The 22,216-nt window shown below is 36.3% G+C and overlaps 1 protein-coding gene across 7 annotated transcripts in view; it reads left to right on the top strand.

Moving 5' to 3' along the window:
* The window catches only part of Il1rap (interleukin 1 receptor accessory protein), a 133,482-nt gene that overhangs the window by 44,022 nt on the left and 67,244 nt on the right, over positions 1–22,216 (top strand). Inside the window, exon 2 of one of the 7 annotated variants that reach the window (XM_074073524.1) lies at positions 20,380–20,467. The exons of the other annotated variants lie outside the window; for them this stretch is intronic. The gene's annotated coding sequence lies outside the window, so the exon portion shown is untranslated. The remainder of the gene's footprint in view (positions 1–20,379; positions 20,468–22,216) is intronic. 7 annotated transcript variants of the gene reach the window in all.

Below are 22,216 nucleotides of genomic sequence, written 5' to 3'. Positions count from 1 at the left end.
CAAGTGCAGAGAAGTAGTCTTCAAGGCACAAAGTTCTGAATTCAGAATATGGTCTTCTGGTAGCAGAACTGTGATGTCCTTATCCCTTTAAGAATGAGCAAGCACCATTTCAACTTCTAGATGGTGATAAAAGCAAATAAAAATAATAATATAATAATGAAGACATAGCATTCATTATTTCATTCTAAGGAATTAAATCTTGAATAATTATAATAGTGATAATATAAAGAGGTAGTTAGAGTAGTGATGAAGTGCCCTTTGCTTAAAAAGAAGTTTGCAGTTTGCATATTCAGTGTTACTTGACTGTCATACCAGAATTCTGCTGTAGTCAAGACTGCTGTAACTCCATATTTTGAAAACTTCAGATTTAATTGGTTGAGTTACCCAAAACCAGAGAGTTAATACATAGTGTCACTGTGATGTCAACTAGTTCCTCAGTTCCCAAGACCCATATTATTTTAGTAAATATACTAGTTATTTTAACTAGTAGAGGTACACTTGAGCATCTACTAATAAATAATTTGGAAAGAAGATTATGATCCAAGGAGTCATAGGAAATCATTTTGCTAACTGTTGAAGACTACTTTGTAATAGGTTGCTGTACTATGTAGATAAGAATTATCTTTAAACCCATTCCACAAAGCCATTTTCTTCAAGAAAAAAAAATGGTGCAATCCTAAATTCAAACCTCAGTGTCTCCCTTTTTACTTACTATAGTTTTCAACATTTCTGCTACTAAACTCAAAGAAGTTTCCATTTATAACAATTTGAAAGGGAGACTTCAACTCATCACACCTTTCTCTTTTTGTGTGCTTACCATTGGCTGCATGTCAGAAATTTAAATTGTGACGGCTGCCTTCAGTGTAGAAATAAACATTTGGAGCCTGTGGCTTCAAGTTGGGGAGATAGTGAAAATGGCACCATATCCAGGATGGTGAATTTCAAAAATACTACCAGATCAAAAATATTTGCCATACAGCTCACATAAATATAGGCAGTATGTCATCTCCCCAAAATGTGTGCACACTCTAGGTCTTTAGCTATGATTTTTTATTTCTAAGCCAACAAAAAATTAACCATGGACCAGGTACAGATGTAGATTTCACAGAAATCTCATTGCAGATAGGGCTAGAGGTTCTTATACCCATTTTGTGTTTAGGAAATGAAGAGCCAGGAAGATAGTAGACGTACACAAGGCTTATAATGATGTGCCTGATAGAGGTGGGTTTTGAAGGCTGGTTTGACTCCAAAAACTGCTTGTTTCTTTAAATCACATTGCTATCCTAGGACTTTGCTATGCTAATAGAAGTAACATTCTCTAATTCCTCTCCCATTATGTTGTTATGAAAGTCACAGAGGGTGGAAATAATCTATTGATTTATTGGGCATGTGTTACACAATGTAAAATAAACAAGTAAAAACACTGGATTGCTAGTAATTAAGAGACATTGGTTTAAGTTCTGACTGTTTCACTCTGTGAGCTGTACAATGATATTAAAGTCATATCATTGCTTTTTGTCACCTTCTTTTGCCTGTACACCAAACCAACCAACTAGCAACAACAATAAACTCCAACCAAAATTGGCCTTCTTGTTTTTATTAAGGAACATTATATATCACAGATGTATACAGGGTATGTATAGTCTTCCAATTATTTAAATAAATGGCTTCTAAAAAAATGGTTTTACTTCTTTCTAAAAATTATAGGTTTGACCATTTTATATGGTACAACCCAGGGTTAAAAAGGGAAAAAGCTCTTATTTTCAGGGTCCTGAAGTAAAACTTGAAAGAAAGAAAGGAAAAGAAGTGCCAAATAGCATGCCATGAAAGCAGAGAAGATATTAATCCTTTGGGGAGGAATTCTGGGAAGACTTTTCAGTCAAAGAATAAGGGCTCTAATGTAGGAGGAAATACATCTCTTATTTGGAAAGAGAATACTTCAGGGCAACTGAAAGCATAGTGTGAAGCTATTTAAAAACCAAGCTGGAAAGGTCGGTTGGAAAAAGACTGTGAAGGGCAGGGATCCCTTCAGGAAAAGAGAATACTTGTGTTGAGTGTATTTAATATAATTGGCTAGTGTGTTTTTTAAAAATTCTGTCTTATTTCTGTGAGGACATATAATATTTTTAATGCTATGTAATGGTTCTTTCAGCTTTTGGTAAGAATTCAATTTGTTGCCAGCCTCAATGGCTTCATTTTATTGAATGTGCTTTTTGAAAACTCCTCACTCAAATGTACTTGTGACATTCGGTCCTGTCTCTGTTGCCCATGACTGGTCATATTGAACACTCTTCATTTCTATGCAATTTAGTCCAAACATTTGGAGAATGTATGAAGAATACCATTACATTTTATTCTTAGACCTAAAGGTCATTGGAGTTACAGAATTTCACCCTGCTGTCCTTCAAATGCTGCTTCTTGGTTACAGATCTCGTCACCTTTAAAAAAAAATTTTTTAACTACATTTGTATTTTGAAACACACTGATGTTTATTTTTAAATCACTTATACTTTCTGAGCATGAGTATTATGTAGGCTGATTGAAAAGTGATTTGACTACTATAATTTATTATGGAAATGCTGACTTTGCAAATAAACAACTTCTCGTGTAGAAAAATGTCCTGATTCTTCCTTCACATGGCCCTGTCTGTTAAGGTAAATTAGAATGTTTGGAGAGAATCCATGAGTACATATAGTTGTAGATGGGAAGACTTGGTTCAGAAGAGTTTCCTCTGCCCTTCACCATTTTTCCTGCTATTTCCCCTCCCCCTTCTAGAATATGTGTTTCTGCTCTATTAAGGTGAACTTTGTCGAACCAAATCTCTACCTTAGCAGTGACTCACTTCCTTCCCATTTTTGTTCTAGCACTTTAAAAGTTTCTTCTCTGTTAAGCCTATTAACTTCTGAGCACTGCTATCTCTCATTTATTTTTGAGGGATAGAGAAAATAGTTACGTTTACAAAAAAATCTGGGAGCCTCAGCCAATAACTTTAAGTACCTGCCATCCAAACCTATAAAAGCTGATGTTCAGAATTGCCTTGTTTCAACTTTCTGTGTTTCAGAGACAATAGGAAGACTGAAAATGCAAGATGGCTAAGAAAGTCAGAGAAGGGAGAAAATAATCACACCCTCAACAATCCAGATGTATTCTGTTGTTTTCATGAATTTTATTTCTCCTTTTACCATAGGAATCAAAATGTTTGGTATAGCATTACAACATTGGAAAGTGAATGTCACTCACCTACAGTCTTTTTAGGGTCTGGAAAAATAGTTTAAGACTTTTACCTATAAGCTTATTATTATTATTTCCTCTGAAATACTTTCATAGTTTTTGAAGTGCTCTTTGAGGATAACAGGAGTGAGCATTTTGAGATGTACACCCAGGTACTGGTGCTTAGTAACATGACGTGTGATCTTTCAAGGTTTGGGCTTGTCATACCATGCCAGTAAGGCAGACCAGGTGAAAGTTTGCCAACTTCCTCAATGAAATGGTCAGGGCCCACTCCTTAGGTACAGATCTTCTTGAGGAAAGAAACAGAAAAAGAGTGTATCCATTAATTATTGATAATTTTTCTACATAAATATTGTTCTTTTTTCAATTCATTATTGTGGGATTTTATTCCTAAATGTAAGAATAAAAATTCCTAATGGTAATGTATATATAATTGTAGTAGAAATATAGAACCTTATTAGGTTTTAAAGTGAACACAGATATACAAATTGTTATTCCCTAGTAGATCCTAGCTACTATTAAGGATTATTTACTATAGATTTGTTTGTCCTGTTTTACTTGTAAGAGAAAACTCTAATTGTTCACCTTAGACTTGTTTGATGTTTGGACTCAGTAAAGCTACTACCTTTAAATTGATGAGCCTGAGTTAACCTGAAAGATCGATCCTTCTCTGGATTCTCTGGGACTTTAGATTGCCCCAAAAGTCGACTAATGAACTGATTTTTGAGAGAAGATATTAATTTTGTCCTTAAATTTCTAATTTTCTTTGGAGTCTTTTGATTTATCTGGTCTCTTAGGAAAAATTGAATTTCTCTTATGCAAGATGTTTTGACATCCATAGCTTGATTTTATTTGCTTCCTCAGCATTCTTCACTGTCTAGTCAGTGAAGTGAAGAAGGGAGGAAGGGGAGAGAAGGAGAGAAGAAACAGAAAGAGAGGGAGAGTGATAAAGAGAAAGAGACAGGAATACAAAATAAAAAAATGCTAGCAATATAGGGACAGTGTCCCCAGTGGGATTTTCTGGGTTTGATATAATCTAGCTATATACTGTTTCAGATTACAAAAAATCATTTGTGTACTACACTTAAATATTCTTTTTTGTCTTGAGCTTTGCAATGAATTGTTTTCTTTTTGGACCATTAATTTTTTTTCCTAGTTTTTTTTTTTTTACATTCTTGTTATTTCACTCCTTACTGTTTGAAAATGATGAAAAGAAGTAGTAACCATAAATATTATAGACATTTCCTTACATCTAGTGCACCTCCAGTTATGAGAGCTGTCTCCAGGGATAATGCTGTGTCCATCAAGAGACTTGTACTTTGAAGGAACTACACAGCAGAGATAGATGGTAGAGCCTTAGAGCATTGCATAGCCTTCACAATAATGAAAGAAGAGAAGATGGCAGATGAAAGTACAGGGCTCTGATCCCCTATTTCTTGTTCATAAGTGCTAAGGCAGAAGTAATCTGCTGCTGTTTGCAGTTGATGCTGAGCTGTGAAATGTTCTGGCTGGCAGCAATGCATTGCTTGAGGCTCAGTATAAACTCAGCTTATTTTCTGGTCTAGACAGAGGATATAGCTTTATTTGGAGAATAATTGAAATCATGGAAATTGCAAACAAAGTAATTAATAAATGGAGGTGTTGGAGGAATCCCTCCCTCCTACTGTGTGCAATGTTAGGTTTTTTTTTTTCCAGGAAAAAAAGTGAAGACAAGGTCGTTGTTCTTGGTTGCTTTATGAAAGCAATGTCTTTGTTATCTCACCTTTATTACTCAAATATCCTGTTATTAAAAAGGTTCTTCCTCTCATCTGAAATTCAGGGATAATTGATGACTACAATGATAGCCATGATGTATTATATGATATTGATTTTTTAATTACTAAAGAATGATCATGCTGAACTAAATATGGCTTTAACTCTTTTATTTTAAATCTTTGTAAGTGTGTAATAACTATATGGTGCAGGTATGTGTGTGTGAAATAGTAATAAAATGAAAGTAAGGGAAATATCATTATTTGAAACAGGAAGTATGTTTATATAATATTACATAAATTACTAAGCAGTTCCATAGGAAAGAAGGATGTTCTCTTCTATTTTTACCAGTGACGAACTCCAAATTCATAAAAGTGAATTAACTTACTGTGAACTTACTAGCTCACTGTAGCTAATCTGAGGTACAATTTGTATTCCTGTTTGATTTTAAGATGCTTGCCATTTTAAGTATACCATACTGACACTGAATTCTTTATAGTTAATACTTACTATCTTCAAAGCATATCAATCTAAGCTGTCTATCAATAATTGAAGACATGACAAACACATATTTGAAAAGAAATATCCCACCAATTAACAAAGCAGAGAATATAAGCTGTGCTTTTTTATGATGTAAATACAATTTTAAATTGATTTGTTCCAGGCTTCCTGAAATATATACAGTACACTTAATTGTGTCTATTCAGAGCATAAACATCTTTTTAAATTTATATACTTTCCTCAAGGACCATAGTTCTGAACAAGAATAAGTTTGCAGATAGAGAATGGAAAGATGGCTTAGCACAGATGCTGTGGGTTTGTGTGCAGTGGGAGGCTGTTAGCTTCAGTATGCTGTAAGGTTGTTTTGGTATTTTCATTTGGTTTCCCATGTGGTTAACTCAGAGATTCTAACTGCCTGGCTTTTCTTCCTTGCCCAACCACTGCAGGCCTGTCCCTCCTCCTAGTTGTAAAGAGACTTAGTAAGTGATGTTTACATGTGGCTTAGAGATGTTTTTGGTACCCTACAGTATATAGTTGCAGAAAATTCTTTTCATTCTAAAAATTCTAGTTCTTTTCTGCTCCACTTTGGCAGTGATTGGGTATGAATTTTGAAATTTGATTGTGGTTTCACTCCAAGTTCTATTTTATTTCTAATGGAATTGGAATGCGTTATCTTTCTCTGGAACTGTCACTTTTTTGTATGTGTGGCAACAAAACAGCTAGAATAACTGCCACCTGGACTTGGCAAGTACACTAAAGATTGGGATGGAGGGATTATCACCAATCCATTCATAGGTTAGCTTTTCCACTCGCTACAAACTCTCCAAAATTGAAACCCCAGCATGTTAATGTACAAATCCTCTTTAGTCCCAAGGAAATCAGTTTCTTAATAGGTTAGCCATTTTGAAGCATGTAATACTTTTATCACAAGAGGATAAATATTCTCCCTAATTTTGAGACTATATTCTGTGATTTAAGAGAGCCATTTCAAAGATCTGTATAACCTCCACTTTTAGAGGGGCTGGTACTTCATGATTAGATGTGAAACGCAGCTCAGTAGATGTTTCCAGATCATGTGTTGTGTGGAAAGATTCGTGTGAAAGGCAATGTACACAAGAAAGGCATTTTTGTTACTCATTCCTTCATAGTGTGAGGCTATGTGCTGGACACTGTGCTTACTTATACTGGTAAACAAGGTGAAAATTGTCTCTGCCTTTATGGTGTTTACAGTCTTGGTGATGGGTTGAGGCTGAAGAAAAGTAAAGAAATGGATTTTTATTAAGAAAGTTCTATGATGGTTATCTGCAGGGTATCATATCGATGGAAAGTAATGAGGCAATATTTCCCTGTCTGATGGTTAGGAAAGACCTTTTAAGAAGATGCCATTTTAAAGCCATGCATGGCTGTTCACCACTGTAATACCAACTACCCAGAAGGTGAAGGAAGGGAGCAAGGTAGGTAGGAGTGCAGGTGAAGTTAGTGTGAGATCCTATCTGAAAAACAAACTGAAAAGGTTTGTGCCTCAGATGGTAAAGTACTTGAAGCATGAGTCCCTGAGTTAAATTCCTGGTACTGAAAAGAAAACAGTTAGCCATTTAATTAAGAATTGAAGGATGAGAAAGAGCCACCTACATGCAAAGTACAAAGAATATGTTTAGGTTTTTTTTTAAACCTTTTTTTTTTCTGGCAGTAAAACAAGTAACAAGTTCAGGGCCCTGAACTTGTTAGGCAGGTAGGTAGTCTACCACTTGAGCCACACTCTCACTCAGCTAAAGCAGAGAGAAAGGCAGTAGGATGACACGTAAGAAGGAAGGTCCTGAGGCCATAAATCACTCTGCCTTTGTTACTGGAGCTCAAGAAGTGGGGGGCACAGGGCATGGGATGAAGATGAAGGGGTAATCCAGGTCCAACACATATTTAGGGTGGTTTTACATTTTCGTTCATTGTAGTGAAACATCACTGAAAGGATTTGAGCTAAGTTATTAAATCTTCATGCTGGCTACAGCATGGAAATAGTTTGGAGATGATTCCAGTTTCTCCCAATATGGTGGACAAGATTCCTTAAGAACACTGTGGCTGTAAAGCAGATAGAAATGCTTCATTTAAAGGTAAGTCGAGAGCACATAAGGGAGGTATGAGGATAGGTAAGACACCCAAAAAACTAGATAGCATTTGTTGCCCTCAACGCAGAGAAACTAAAGCAGATACTTTAAAGCAATTGCGGCTAATAGGAGAAGGGGACCAGGAACTAGAGAAAAGGTTAGTTCGAGAAGAATTAATTTAGAAGGTAACATACATGTACAGGAAAGCAATGCAAGTCAACTCCCTGTATAGCTATCCTTATCTCAACTAGAAAAATCCCTTGGTCCTTCCTATTATTGCTTATACTCTCTCTTCAACAAAATTAGAGATAAGGGCAAAATAGTTTCTGCCTGGTAGCGAGGGGTTGGGGGAGTAAGAGAGGGGGTGGGGGGTAAGGGAGGGGACAGGGGGATTGTAGGGGGGAGAAATGACCCAAACATTGTATGCACATATGAATAAAATAAAATAAAAATAAATTAAAATTAAAAAAAATAAAGATAAGTCTGGTTTAAAATGAATTGTTGGTAAGAAATCCTCAGAGACCAAAACTGAAGGGAAAACAAAAACTCAGAAAAGAAAGGAAGCCAGCTCTGTAGCTGGTGGCTGTCTAAGTTAACATTCAGTCAGTGGCAAAAGAGTATCTGCATGCTAGGACATTTGGATAATTTCCTTAAACTTAATATTAAGTACCTCCAAACAAATTTCAGTTGAATTAAATACTAAGATGTAAAAAATATATCCTGAAATTACTAGAGGCAAATATATGCAAACATGTCTTGAGATGGAGATGGAGAAGACCTTTCTAAACATGTCATCAAAGGAAAAGTCCATGGAGAAAATTTGGTATATTTGATGACATAAAGATTAAAAGTAAAATAAGTGGGTCATCAAAATATTACAAGTTACAGGACAAATGAAAAATTGCTAAAATACAAGTATATGGTGACAGGTTGTTGTCATGAGAACACAAAGAGCTCTTGCATATAATAGATGTTCTTCCAACATAAAGTATTTTCTGGAAAAAACAGCAAAGATTTGAAATTGAAAGTTCAAGAAGTTCACAAAGACTAAAAACAAGTTGAGCGTACTAAGATTAGATTTCATTTTAGTTTAAAATTAAAATAAAAGCAACAAGATGCAGTTTTTCACTCATTGGTTTTGCAAAGGTCAATCCTGCCTAGCACTGGTCAGGATGTGGTGATCAAAAGACCAGGAATTGAGTTCTTGTGCACACTGACCAAAGCAAGTTAGAGGGTCACTGGGGTGGCGTGTTGGAAGGCACATTGCCCTTTATTTCAAAGCTAACCCCCAAATGTGTTCCTTTAACCTCAAAATTAACTTCCATACATGTATCTTAAGGAAATACCAGAGAAAAGCTCTAAGATATTTTCAAAACTATGTTTTTTGTTCTGTTAAATGTAATCTATTACTAAAATAGATTACATTTGAAACACGGTAAGCATTCATTGATAAAGTGTGCTTATAATGAAGTGTGCCTAATAAAGTGTGCTAAATAAATCAATGAGCTGCTAGATGACCAAAGTAAAATACTATGGTCCTATTAAAATATAATATGGATTTATATATGTTGATGTGGCCATAAGTTTATGACAGATATTTCTGCTTAAAAACAGGGGTCATAAAAGCAGGACTAGAATGAAACCTTGTAAAAATCATGGCAGTTGTTTTCTGCAATTGGACAGCACCGGTGTGTGAAAGCCAATTGTTCAATTTTCAGGAATTTTTTGAGCCAGCTCTCAAGTTGTTGATAGTTTCAAATTGCCCCTGATGAGAGCATTTATCCCATGGAAATTGTTAAACATATGCTGTGAATTAGCTTCTTTTTTGCCATGCAGCTAAGAATTAGCTCTCTCCTCACCACCCAGCTGGTTCCTGAACCCGCCATTGGGTCATGCGTGTGTAACTGTGAGCATACATACATGTAGAAAAACTTTGATAGAATACACATTCAAATCTTAGTAGTGATTATCTATAGAAAGTGGATTATGTTTAGATTTATATCCTCCAATTAAAATAATTTTACTGACTGAATATATTTCATTCCTCTTCTATTTATTGTTAGAAATAATGATAACTTAATTTTTCAAAATAAAGAAAAATGAAGTTCCAAACTATTGGAGATTTGGGGATGGCAATCAAAGGGGCAACTATGACACATTGTTGTTTAAATATTGTTTTTCTGTTTATATCTGTGAGTTGGTATGTTAATCTTGCCTATCACAGAGATGATTTCATGAAAAGACCTTGGTAGATTACTACATTAGATGCTGTGAAAGAAAAGAAATGTGACTATTGATTTTCCTGCATTATAATTATGACTGATATTTGTATATTTATTAGGTATGTGATATCAAGAAAATATTAGTCACACCAAAAGTTGGAAGTTGCACTCACTTAGTCCCCATTTTCCCTCATCAAAATTGGCTAATTCTGGATACCTGGTCCCCAAAATACCTATATTCTTATCTAATTTATCTCCTCTCTCAAACATCCTTGTTGATTACAGACAGCTTCCTGCTTTTGTTTATGTGTTTTGCTTTTTACTTTTGTGCTTTTGAGACACAAAATCAGTACTATAAAGTATGCTCAGCCAGATGTCAACATTTTAATTTCTGTAGTCATGATTATGCATGTGCTAAACAAATGAGTACTTTTTCCTTATTAGTCAGCATTCTTGGATTTTTTCTCGCAACAAACATATGTATTGTGAGGGTTACACCATGTACCAGAGACAGCTCACATTTTTTTATATTCACTAATCATCACAATGGTGAATGACATCATATAGTATTTTATAGTTTAAAAATACTTGTATTGCTTGATGCTCAAAATAACATTGTGAGGCATAGATCATCCACTTTCATAGATGAGGGAGTACAAGCATGGGAAACATAGATATGAGTTAGCCATCATTACACAGGTAGTAAATAAGAGAACCAGAACTCAAGCCCTTGTCTTCTGTTCCCAAGGCCATAATTCTTTTTCCTGGCAGACCCATGGGTTCTTTATGCTTTCATTACTAAGGACATCATCTATTTTATATTTTCTAAAGGCTCCATATATTGCAAACATAAAACCAGGCATGTAGTCTTACATCTGTCACTACAATTTAATTTTAGAACATTTCGCCTTCTTTCTAAGAAGAAACTTTGTATTTATAAGCTGCTGATCCTCATCCTCCTCCAGCCCTAGTCATCCACTACTCTTCTTTCTTTCTCTATAGATTTGCCTCCTCTTGACATTTCATATAAATGGAATCATACCATACATGGATTTTCGTGACTGGTTTGCTTAGCATGTTTTCACTTAATGTAATATTTTCAAGGTACATCCATGTTATAGCATGAATCAATGCTTCATTACTTTTTATTGACAGATCATATTCTATTGTTTGTCCATTCATCATTGATAGATAGTTGAATTGTTTCTACTTTTAGGCTAGCATGAATAGTGATGCTTTGAACATTTGCATTTTTTGTGTAGACATATATTTTAATATCTCTTGGGACTATACATATACCATACCAGATCATGGTAACTCTGTGTTTAACATTTGAAATATTTGCTAAGATGACTATACCACTATAAGTGCGTTTATGTAGTATTTAAATAGCAGGGGAGTCCAACATTGCACTTGATACCACAGTTTTATGGAATGACTCCTGAAGGTAAACTACATTGCATCAAAATTCAAGGTACTGGTGGACATTTATACTACCTCCATGTTTTGGCTAGAGGGAATAGTGCTAATGAACACAAGAGTTCAGAGTTTCTTTCAGATCCTGATTTGTATTATATGGTAATTCTCTTTTTAAATTTTGAGAAAGTTTTCTAGTACTTTCTAGAATGGATGAATAATATGTGGCATATACATAGAAAAGAATATCATTCAACCTTAAGAAACAAGAAAATCCTGCCACCTGCAACAATGTGGATGAACCTCGAAGACATTTATGCTAAGTTAGATAAGCTAGTCACTAGACAAATACCACATGATACACTTATATGAAGAATCCAAAATGGTCAAACTCATAAAAGCAGAGAGTAGTATGTTCGTTGTCAGGGACTGGAAGAGGAGAAAATAGAGAAGTTAAAGGACCCAAAGTTTCAGTTACAAAAGGCAAATAAATCCTAGAAATCTACTGTATAATTCTATCATTAGCAACACTGTATTTTACACTTAAAAATTTATTAAGAGGTTATGTTTTATGCAAAGTGTTTTTATCTCCATGGTAATAAAAATAATAACACTAAAGATGGTGGGAGAAAATCTTTGGAGGTGACAGATCATGTTTATGGTATAGCTCATGGTGGTTTCATGGGTGTATACTTATCTCCAAATTCATCAGATTGTATGCATTAAATAGGTATACCTTTTGTATGTAAACTGAATTGAATAAAATGGGCAGGAGTGGAAGAGGAGCAGGAGATCATAGTGAATTCAAAGATCTTCTTAAGGTTCAGCACCTTAATCTCTGATCCAGCAGAGAAACATTTGAACATTTCCTTTTTTGTTATAACAAAATTAAATCTCAGTGCTATGGAAGCTGAGAATATATCCTGGGTCAAGAAATGCCCTGGGTAACTCAAAGTGTATGCCTATAATCCCAGCTATGGAGGAGGAGCAGGTAGGAGGATTATGATCCATGATTGGCTGGGGCAAAGACACAATACCCTATCTGATAAAATAATAAAATGATCTAAACTCTCAGAGAATCAATGACTCAATAAAGAAATGGGCAAATGAACTATACAGAGCTTTTTCAAAAGAATTACAAATGGCCAAAAAACATATAAAGAAATGCTCAGCATCCCTGGCCATAAAAGAAATGCAAATCAAAACCACTCTAAGATCCCATCTCACTCCTGTTAGAATGGCTGTTATTAAGAATACAAACAACAACAAATACTGGCAAAGATGTGGAGAAAAAAGAATCTTCATATGCTGTTGGTGGGAATGTAAATTAGTATAACCACTAAGGAAAACAATATGGAGGTGCCTCAAAAAACTGAAAAGAACTACCATATGTTCCAGAAATACCACTTTTAGGGATATACCTGAAGGAATGTAAGTCAGGTTCAATAAAGACACCTGCACATCCATGTTTATTGCAGCATTGTTCATAATAGCCAAGCAATGGAAATACCCCAGATGCCATACAACTGATGAATGAATCAAGAATATGTAGTATACATACACAATGACTAATAGTCAGCCATAAAGAAGAATGAAATTATGTTGTTTTCAGGTAAATGGATGGACCTGGAGAACAACATCTTAAATGAAGTTAGCTAGCTTTAGAAAGACCACATTCACAGGTTTTCTCTCATTTGTATATGATAGATCCAATACAAGTATAAGCATTGTCATATATACATGTAAATATACAGAGAACATGATTCCAAAAGGGAGGAGGAAAAGAAGAAAAGAATAATAAAGAGTGAATAATAATGAAATACCACATCTGTATAGGAGCAAGTCACATTGAAAACTTTTGAACAATACAGGGTAGGGAGAAAAGGGTGAGGAAGAGTAGTAGAGGGGGTTAGACTGATTTAAGCACATATATTTACATGTAAAATACCAAGGCAAAATCCCCACTGAACAACAAACAGATGCCTAAACAATGAAGGACAGGAAAGTGGGTGAGAGTAAAAGAAGAGAGTAAAAGAGGGTGATTATGTGTTATGTCCTTTCTATACATGAATATGGAACAGTGAAACCTCTTGAAGTCACCTTAAGAAGGGGAATGGAATAGGAGGGAGAATAATGGAGGGGATGAAACAATTTGGAGTACAAAACATGTATATGTCACAATACTGCCTGTATGACTATCATATACTAACAAAAAATGTTTCCAAAAAATGAAGGCCAGGAAGACAAAATAGGTCCTGTTTAGGGATGAACACGAGTGGGAGTGGGGAGGGAATAGGAAAGAGTGGAGGACAGAAAATATGGTAGATATATTTATATTCATGTATGAAAATAGAACAATGAAACCTGTTGAAATTATTCTGTAATGGGGGAGAGAGGATGAAGAAGAAAGGTGAAGGGAGTGAGTCTAATTAAGATATATTGTAAACACATACATAAACATCACTATGTGTATCCTATACAACAATAATATGCTAACAAAAAAGAAAAGGGCTGGAGACATAGCTCAAGTGATAGAGCACCTGCCTAGCATATGTGAAGCCTTGAGTTCAAACCTCAGTACTATCAAAAAACCCCAAAAAAACCCTGGACTCATCAGACCATGGTTTCATGTGATTCTTAATATCTTTATCTGTAAAATGAGGATGACAATTCTGTCCCTGCCTATATTGCAGAGTTGTGGAGATCCAGTAAGATAGATGTTTTCTATAACCAACAAAAGTTCAGTTAAATGGGACTGGAAACTGACACTATACACTTAGCCAATGCATCAGCACCAACTGCTGCCCTGTGGTAAGAGATTTGGATTAAGACTTTTGCACCAGAGGCTGGAGGCTTGCTCACAGAATCCATATTCTATGTGTGATTAAATCTTTGCCTAAAAATGATTTTCACAGACTCTAAACATTTACTTACTAATTTTCTGAGTATTCAGACAGGTGGTAGCATTTTCTTCACACCCAGTGACGTGAAAGCCAGTCTCTGATCCAATGGTTCTCTGCTTCTCATTCTGGTCTTGTGGATTCTAAATCAGTTCTCACTTATGTGATTTTTCAGTTATGTTTTATTAATATAATTGCAAAAGAAAGATAGTAAAAGAAAATTGTTCATTCATTCAATAGTGAATTATTGAGTAATTTCCATGATTGGGCATTTACTAAACATGGGACACAATGGTGAACAAAATATGTCTTGTTGCTTTCTTTGTGCTACAGTATTTATAATCTCCTGTGTTTTTGTCTAAATGTATTTAGGTCTTTATTACTAATCATGGTTCATGGATGGCACCCTTAGTGTGTTCACTTCAGAAATGAAGAACAACATGGAGGTCAAATTTAGTCTCCAGAAAATATAAATGAGAACACAGGAACATAGAAGATCTTGATGCCATGGTTCAATTTTGTTGTTAATTTGCTAGATAATCTTGGACAAGCCACTTAACCTCTCTGACTCTGTGTTTTTTCATCTATAAAATTCTTCAGTTTCTCTGACTCTAACTCTTTAGGATTCCATAACTGAAGTAAGTTTGAGGGTGAGAGCAACTGAACCAAGTCACCTTACTTTTTATTTACTCTTCATCAGTCCATTTTAGTTCTTCATCCATGTGTTTCTGTCTACGTCTCTTGATCTTAACTATCATCCTAGGCCAAGCCACATCACATTGTTCTTGGGCTTTTCTGTAGTACTGTCATAACTGGCTGTTCCTCCTTCTTAATCCCTACATCCATCCTTCACACGCAACCAGTTAGTTAACTACTTAAATTGGTAGGTTTGGTCAGGTGCCTCTTCTGGTAAAAATCCTGAAAGCATTTTTTAAAATTGTTCTTACAATTAACTTGCAGTTCCTTACAGTAGCTTCTCTGACTCTAGGTGTTCAGATCCCTTCCTGTTGCCTCAGTGTCTTTATATTTCACTATCTTTCTTGTTTGTGATAATGAAGCCTCCTGGGATTCATTTAGATATTCACATATACTGTTTCCTTTCTGCTCTGAGTCCTTCCTTCACATACTTTCTCCCATTTTTTTCCCTTTGCACTCAGCTCAAAAACCTCCCTCCCTAAGCACTGAGAGCTCAGGATATGTAGGGTTACTGTTATGGACCCTTCATATCACCCTGAAATTCTTTTTAATGGCACCCATTGCAATAGTTAAGTTATTAATTGTGTAGCTATTTACTTCATTAGTTAGCTTTGGAAAGCCTGTCACTTTCTTTAGATGCAAGCTCACTGGGGGCAGGCAGAGTTTCATTCACCTCTGCAACTTTATTGCCAAGCAGAAGGCTTCATACTTAGTAGATGCTCAGTGAATGAAGGATGAATATAATAAATGGCAGAAATGTCTTTCTTTATATCAGCTCTGAGGTTATTTTGTATGGGGAAACACATGCATGTCAGGAAGGTCTAACAAACCACCAACTTCTATTTGCATGGAGTTATATTAATCTGTTTTTACTGGGAGTTTCCTCACCCCACCCCATTCAGGAACATAGTATACCCAAACACTGTCTTTTAGCTCAGTCTAAAAGGGGATCAGCCAAAACCTCAAATAGTAATTACCCAAGGTAGGAAATATGGTTAGTGTCACAAGAGACATCCAGAGAAACTGCTGTAATGGTTGCGAAGTAAGAGAAATTGCTTCAAATTGGGAGCAGGCAGTTAAGTCAAGAGGTGCAGTGTCCAATTGAGACTTTAAATGATTGGTGTGATTTGACTGCTTGGAGTTTGTTGAGAAAAGGCATTGAAAACAGAATCCATGACCAAATGATTGCATCCTCCCTATTGTTACAAGTAGAGCCAACTCTCAGATCAAGAGGCAGGAATTATACCTTTTAATTTTTATTTTTACCTTTTATTCACTCTTATTTCAATCTAGTTCAGTTTTTTGGCATCTATACACTTTGACAAATGCATCCAACCATACCACTGCAGTTAAGATGCAGAAAAGTTCCATCAGCCTCTCTCAATTTGTTTCACACTGCCACTGTGCAGTCAACTCTTCCCTAACCCTGGTCTCCAGCAATCATTGATTGGTTTTCTGTTCCTATGATGCTGCCTTTTCCAGAATATCAGATAAATCATGAAGAACTTCTTTCTTTCTTTCTTAATGTTTAATGCATTAGGGTGCGTTCCATATTGTTGTGTGCATCAAAAGTGTTTTTCTTGTTGCTGAGTAGTATTCACTGTTTTGGGGGGTTTTTTTGTAGTTTGCTTATTCATTCTGTAGTTGCAGAACATTTCACTGCTTCATCTTTGGTCATGATAATTAACATCTGTGTACAGATTTGTCTGAGTACAAGTTTTCATTTCTCTTAGGTAAATACCTACTACTGACATTGCTAGGTCATCTGATTAGTGTATATTTAACTTAATAGAAGCTACCATACTATTTTCTCAAGTGATTGTGTTCCATTTTGCATTTCCCTCTTCAATGAGTGAGGCTTATAGCTCATTGCTGCATATTTCACCAACACTTGGAATTTTCTAATTTTTAAATTTTAGCTATTTCTAATAGTTATATAGTGATATTTTGTAAAATTTTAAATTTGCATTTATCTAGTGAATAAGCATGTAGGACATGTTTTTGTATGTTTATTTGTATATCTTCTTTGATGAAGTGCCAGTTGAAATCATTTTCCCCATTTTCAGTTAAGTTGTTTTAGATTATAAATCCTTTATTGGGTAGGTGATTTGTAAATTTTCTCTTCTCATCTGTGACCTCTTCATCATCACCATGCTTTTATCTATGCAGTGTGTTTATAGAGTTTCTAGGCTTCTCCAGCAAAAGCTGGAGATGTCTGAAGATGAAAAAGACAATTGTCTTGTTAACAAGGAACCTTTAGGTATTGGAAAGAGAATCCAAATACCTGTAGGTTAATGCTGTGTTATGGGAATATGTACACTGTGCTATTCAACCAAGTACCCGTTGTTCACTGAAGTTTCTGGTTGTTAAAATACCTTGAGATCAAGCTTCATTAGAAGGAACTTTGAAGACTCTAGGCAATTAGTTCTCACAATTGGAATAAAGTGATTGCCTTATCTACAGCCTGTGAGCTATCATTGATGATGTTCGGGGGTGGGGAATGGAAAAGGAGTAGGCACTTGCAATGCAGTCTTTCTCCTCTTGATAAATCAGTTTCCCATTTTAACAATTATAGAGCAAAAGGGTTACCTCAGAAACCATTAGCCTCAATACCTGGCTCCTAAACCCAAGGGACTATAATTGTCTCTTTAGACTTCATTTGTGGGTAATGTAAGTAAAAGCGGAGAAAATAAATATGTAAATACATTCCATTCTTCACACATGTGCAGATGCACATGCATGTGACCCATCCAATAGTCTCAGTGCACAAACATATTTCCCAACACAGCTTTTATCTCTGTTTTTGGCTATTAACACATGTCACTTCATTCTTCATGTGTCACCAGTGGCTCTCAGTTGCTACCAACAGAAAGTCATCTCTTACCCTGTGTGACATTAGTCTGTCATGTATGTGCTCTAGATTATCACACACCCTGTAATCTAGCCCTAGCTGATTGATGGACTGACTAGTCATGGCTCCCATAGCCTAGACTTCTTCCCTTGTCTGTCAATGCACATTCAGTTCATTGCTCATATTTAAATCAGTTGCCAGCTCTTGTGTGAAGACACCATTGAACTCCACCCTACTCTGTAAGAATTAAGTGTGCCTCTTAACCTCTTATGACATGTTACGTCTTTTCTCCTTTCAGAAGTTGCTTTATCTTTCTTTGCCTTGTGACTGATTGCCTGACTTTCCATACCTTCAACAAAGTAAGATCTTTGAGAGCAGAGACTCTGTCCTCCTTGTTTCTTTACCTCCCATTATAAACTGTCATATGTAGTAGGTTCTCACTGAGGGTTTATTGATTGAAGGACATGACATAACCCACAGTTCACCTTGCTTTGTGACCCAGACAGAAGAGGTGTCTCTGTGGCTGATAGTTTGTAACTGAAGGTGACAGGGTGATCTGACATGTTCCATGCAAAGGCCGTTCTGTTTCCTTACTGGCTGCAATTATGCTCTGCTGTCTAGAATAGGAAAGGGATGATTTGATTTTGAGTAATAAGCAACCTGACTCTAATTGTCTACCTTAAATGCCTTCCATTGTTCTGCTTAAGGTGATTTTCTACCAGCATGAAATAATCTCCCTCCCAGACAGTTGATGGAGGAGCTGAGTCATGCCTGACTATACTTAATAAGACAGAGGCAGCTCATGCCTGAGGGAGCTGCTTCTGAGGACAGGCTGACATTTCTGACTCCTTTGCTTTTTAAAAGAGGGTGTTGTGAGGGAAAGTTGAGGATGAAAATAGCTTTGGAGTCTCCATTGGAAACAGGCTTATGTAATGACACTGTCTAATTCAGACAGATGTGATCAGCTCCACCACCTCTCAGCTGTGACATGTGCTGCCTGATGCTGGGAACTGCTAATCAAGGATGTTATGCTCTTCATTAAAGAGACTCATTCAAGCATCCTAATTTCTATTAACTAGTGCTCCCACACACACCTTTTCCTCTGACAAACTGGCTTAAGTTTCCATTTTTAGGAATCTGGCTGGAAGTACTCTTGGTGTTAGCATCATATTTTAGAGATGGAAGGGGTTAGAGATCATGTGGTTCCACTTTCTTACATTATACAAGAGCAAAACTAACTCTCACAGGAGGAATATTACTCTGTCCCTGTCAGCATTAGATTCTAGAAAGAGGCAGATCTGTATTGGAATTCCTGTCTTCCATTTACTTGTGTAATTATATGAATGTTTCTTAACTTCTTTGAGCCTGATGCTCCTCACTTTTTAAAAGGAGACAATAATAACATTATCTGAAAGAGTTATAAGGATTAAAAACAATTATAAATGTAAAATTCTTAATAACTGGCATATGGAAACATACAACACTTAAGTGGTGATGGTTATAATAATGGTGGTGACACAGGCACAACCAGGACATGAAATCACAGTCTGTGATTCACGGTCTGACCCTAATGCCAGTGTTCTCCATAAAGAATACCATAAAATAAATGTTAGGAACTAGATTAAGTGGTGAGAAATTTGCAGATATCTGTTTGAAGGGCTAGGTGTGATGATATATGCCCATAAAGCACACCATGTGGAAGACATAGATAGGAGCATTGTAGTCTGAGGCCAGCCTAGGTAAAAAGCCTTGAGACCCTATCTGAAATACAGCTAAAGCAAAAAGCAGATGGGGGGTGGATCTAGCGGTAGCATATCTGCCTAGCAAGCATGAGGTCCCTAGTTCGAACATCATTACAACCCCTCAAAATAAGTAGGAGATCTGTTTGAAGGTGAATTCCTATATTCAAAGAAATAATGAGTAGTTAGTTCACTATAGGATGAAAGGAAAGAACACGGCTTAAGATGTTTAACATAAAGAATCAAAGTAAGTGGAGTATTTGAGGGAAGGAGTTGTTTATGGGTCTGCAAACCAGAAGCCAAAATGCTAAGTGTGACCAGACTGCCTAGAAGATGCATAGAGAGCTAACTGGCCCTGGAATTGCATACTCCACTGTCCATGGCTCTCAAGCTTTCCAAGTCACTTTCAGAGCCTCTTTCCAAGCCACAAAGTGGGAGAAGGGCCTCCACTTCCATGATCAACAGATATATTGTGTTTGAAACTGACATATAAACTGTAGATCACTGTGGATTCTGTTAATAATTGTGGATTTATTTTCATTGGTGGAATGTGGTGTGGAAAAGAAGGAAGTGATTCTTGCATGATGAGTTTGCAACATTTTCCTCCCTCCAAGGGAATAGAAATAAAAACCAGTGTAACATCTTTCTAAGTAATCACCTTCACTATCAATTTTTTCATGAGACAGGAAACTGTAACATAAGGAAACTGGAAGTCCCCAGAAATGAGTGTCCTGGATTTGTCAGTGTTGCTTTGGGATATGTACCTAGAGACACACACACACACACACACACACACACACACACACACACACATGAGATATATATAAACCTGCACTGTTGTAGTTGTTCTGTGAAGCTTCTAAACCTCCTTTTCAGATGATTGTATACCCTTTTCCTGACCTAGTACCTATATTTCTAATTTTAATTTTTCTACTTTCTGCTAGTTATTTTGCTTTTTTTCTGTAACAGAACATTGTTGGTCTAGTCACTGTTGAATTTGAATGGAGAGGGAATGGCTATCCCTTGTGAAAGAGAAGCTGACAACAGCAAGGACTATGTAAGAAATTGAAAATTTCATCTTTCTTGGGTGTTTGCTTTTGCTTTTATATAAGAAAAGTGTATCCTCCTATTTTGCATTCTTTGTTTTAAGAGCTCTGGATTTCAGAGAAGTTGGCTTATAGTTTCTGTATCTTCTTCATCAATAAATATGTAAGAGATAAACATTCTCAACCTTAAGATTATGGTAAGTCAAGAAGCTGAATATAATTTCAGGTTTAAATATTCAACTTCTGACATACCAGAGAAAAGAAGAAACTGGTGTAAGTATAATGTAAACTCTTTTTTGCATTTGGTTTTATTTGCAGAAATAATTTCCTGATTCAGAGAAAACAGTTAAGAATCTGGGAGATTTCCATCCTGCCTCTGCTGCTAACCCAGTGTTTAACCTGGGGTATTCTCTAACCTCTCTGGTCTCAGAGACTGATCTATGTAATATGTTTGGGGACTAGATGACTTCTATGGTCCCTGTCTAGCTCTCATGTGCAGCAGTTTTTCTTAAATGTACATTGGTTATTGGTGACTTACTTAGAAACTTCCACCTGATTTTATTTTAGCAATTCCTCTTCCCAAACCCTGCTCCTCTCCTTAGAAGGTAGTACTGTTCTCTAGGTGAGTGACCATTGAAAACCAATCCACTCAGAGTCCCACCTCTTGAATCTTCCTGCCACCCTATCATCATACACCTGCCAGACATTTCTTCAAACCCCATTTCTCATACTCTCTGCTTTTGATGCTTGCTTTGCCTGGTTTTCTCTCAGAATCCTTTGTTTCCTGCTTGTCACTATCAGCCTTCAAGAAAAATCTACATGCTTGACACATTATTAAAATTGAATGAGACTCCTCTGGCATTTCACAGGTGATGCCTCCGTTACATGTAGTGGCAGGATTGTAGCCTGCATCTCTTCCTGTGGCAGGTGATGGAGACTAAGCTCCCTTTTACTTCAGGCAATTTCTTCAGAATTGCTGGAGAGGTTGCTGGCAAGACTCACAGGATGTGTTTTCCTTTGATTTTGTACTTGTGCAAAGACTATGGCTGCAGATCCTAAGGTGGGGGAATCACATATTTCTAATTGAAAGCTAGTTACTGTGGCTTTTCATAGTAAAGAGCATTCCTATCCTCCTGTTGGGAAAGGATATGTGGGGTGAGAGATTTTAGAGACTGGTGAGTATCTGAGGGCTTCAAATTTCCATTTTGCTATTGAGTGAAAAAGTGATTGTTGAGGTATCTTTGCTAACTGAGAAGTGTGTCATTCTTAGCCTGCTTTGTACACTTTAGGATTCAAATCTTAATTTGGGTGTTTTTCGTCATGACTCTAGTAAACAGCAATACAAGCTCAAAAACAAACAAACTAATTCACTTCCCCTGGCCTTCTTTCTTGGTCTCAATATCTTCATTTGTAAACAAGAACAAAAACCTAGCATAGTTATCATGACTAAAGCTTGGTAAGTTCTTAACATGCTCCAGAGGTCATGTGGCATTTTCGTGCATGATTTTATTTACTCCTAACAACTCTATAGAGCAAGGTGCTTTGATTTGCTTTGTGTTTAGCTTCATGTACTCTACATGTGAGGAAACTGGTGTATAAGAACCTTCTTGTCAGGTGCTGTACCTATGGGAAGCATCATCATAGTTTGCTTTCAGACCTATACATCAGCTTCTTTGCCTATAAAATGAGAGGGAGAAGATCAATGATTATAATTGTGTGACTCCACTAAATAGAACACACACGTGCAAAGTTATCTTCTA

The sequence above is a fragment of the Castor canadensis genome, chromosome 5 (genome assembly GCF_047511655.1).
Source record: "Castor canadensis chromosome 5, mCasCan1.hap1v2, whole genome shotgun sequence".
Classification (NCBI taxonomy): Eukaryota; Metazoa; Chordata; class Mammalia; order Rodentia; family Castoridae; genus Castor; species Castor canadensis.
This window is presented reverse-complemented; position numbering and strand designations above follow the sequence as displayed.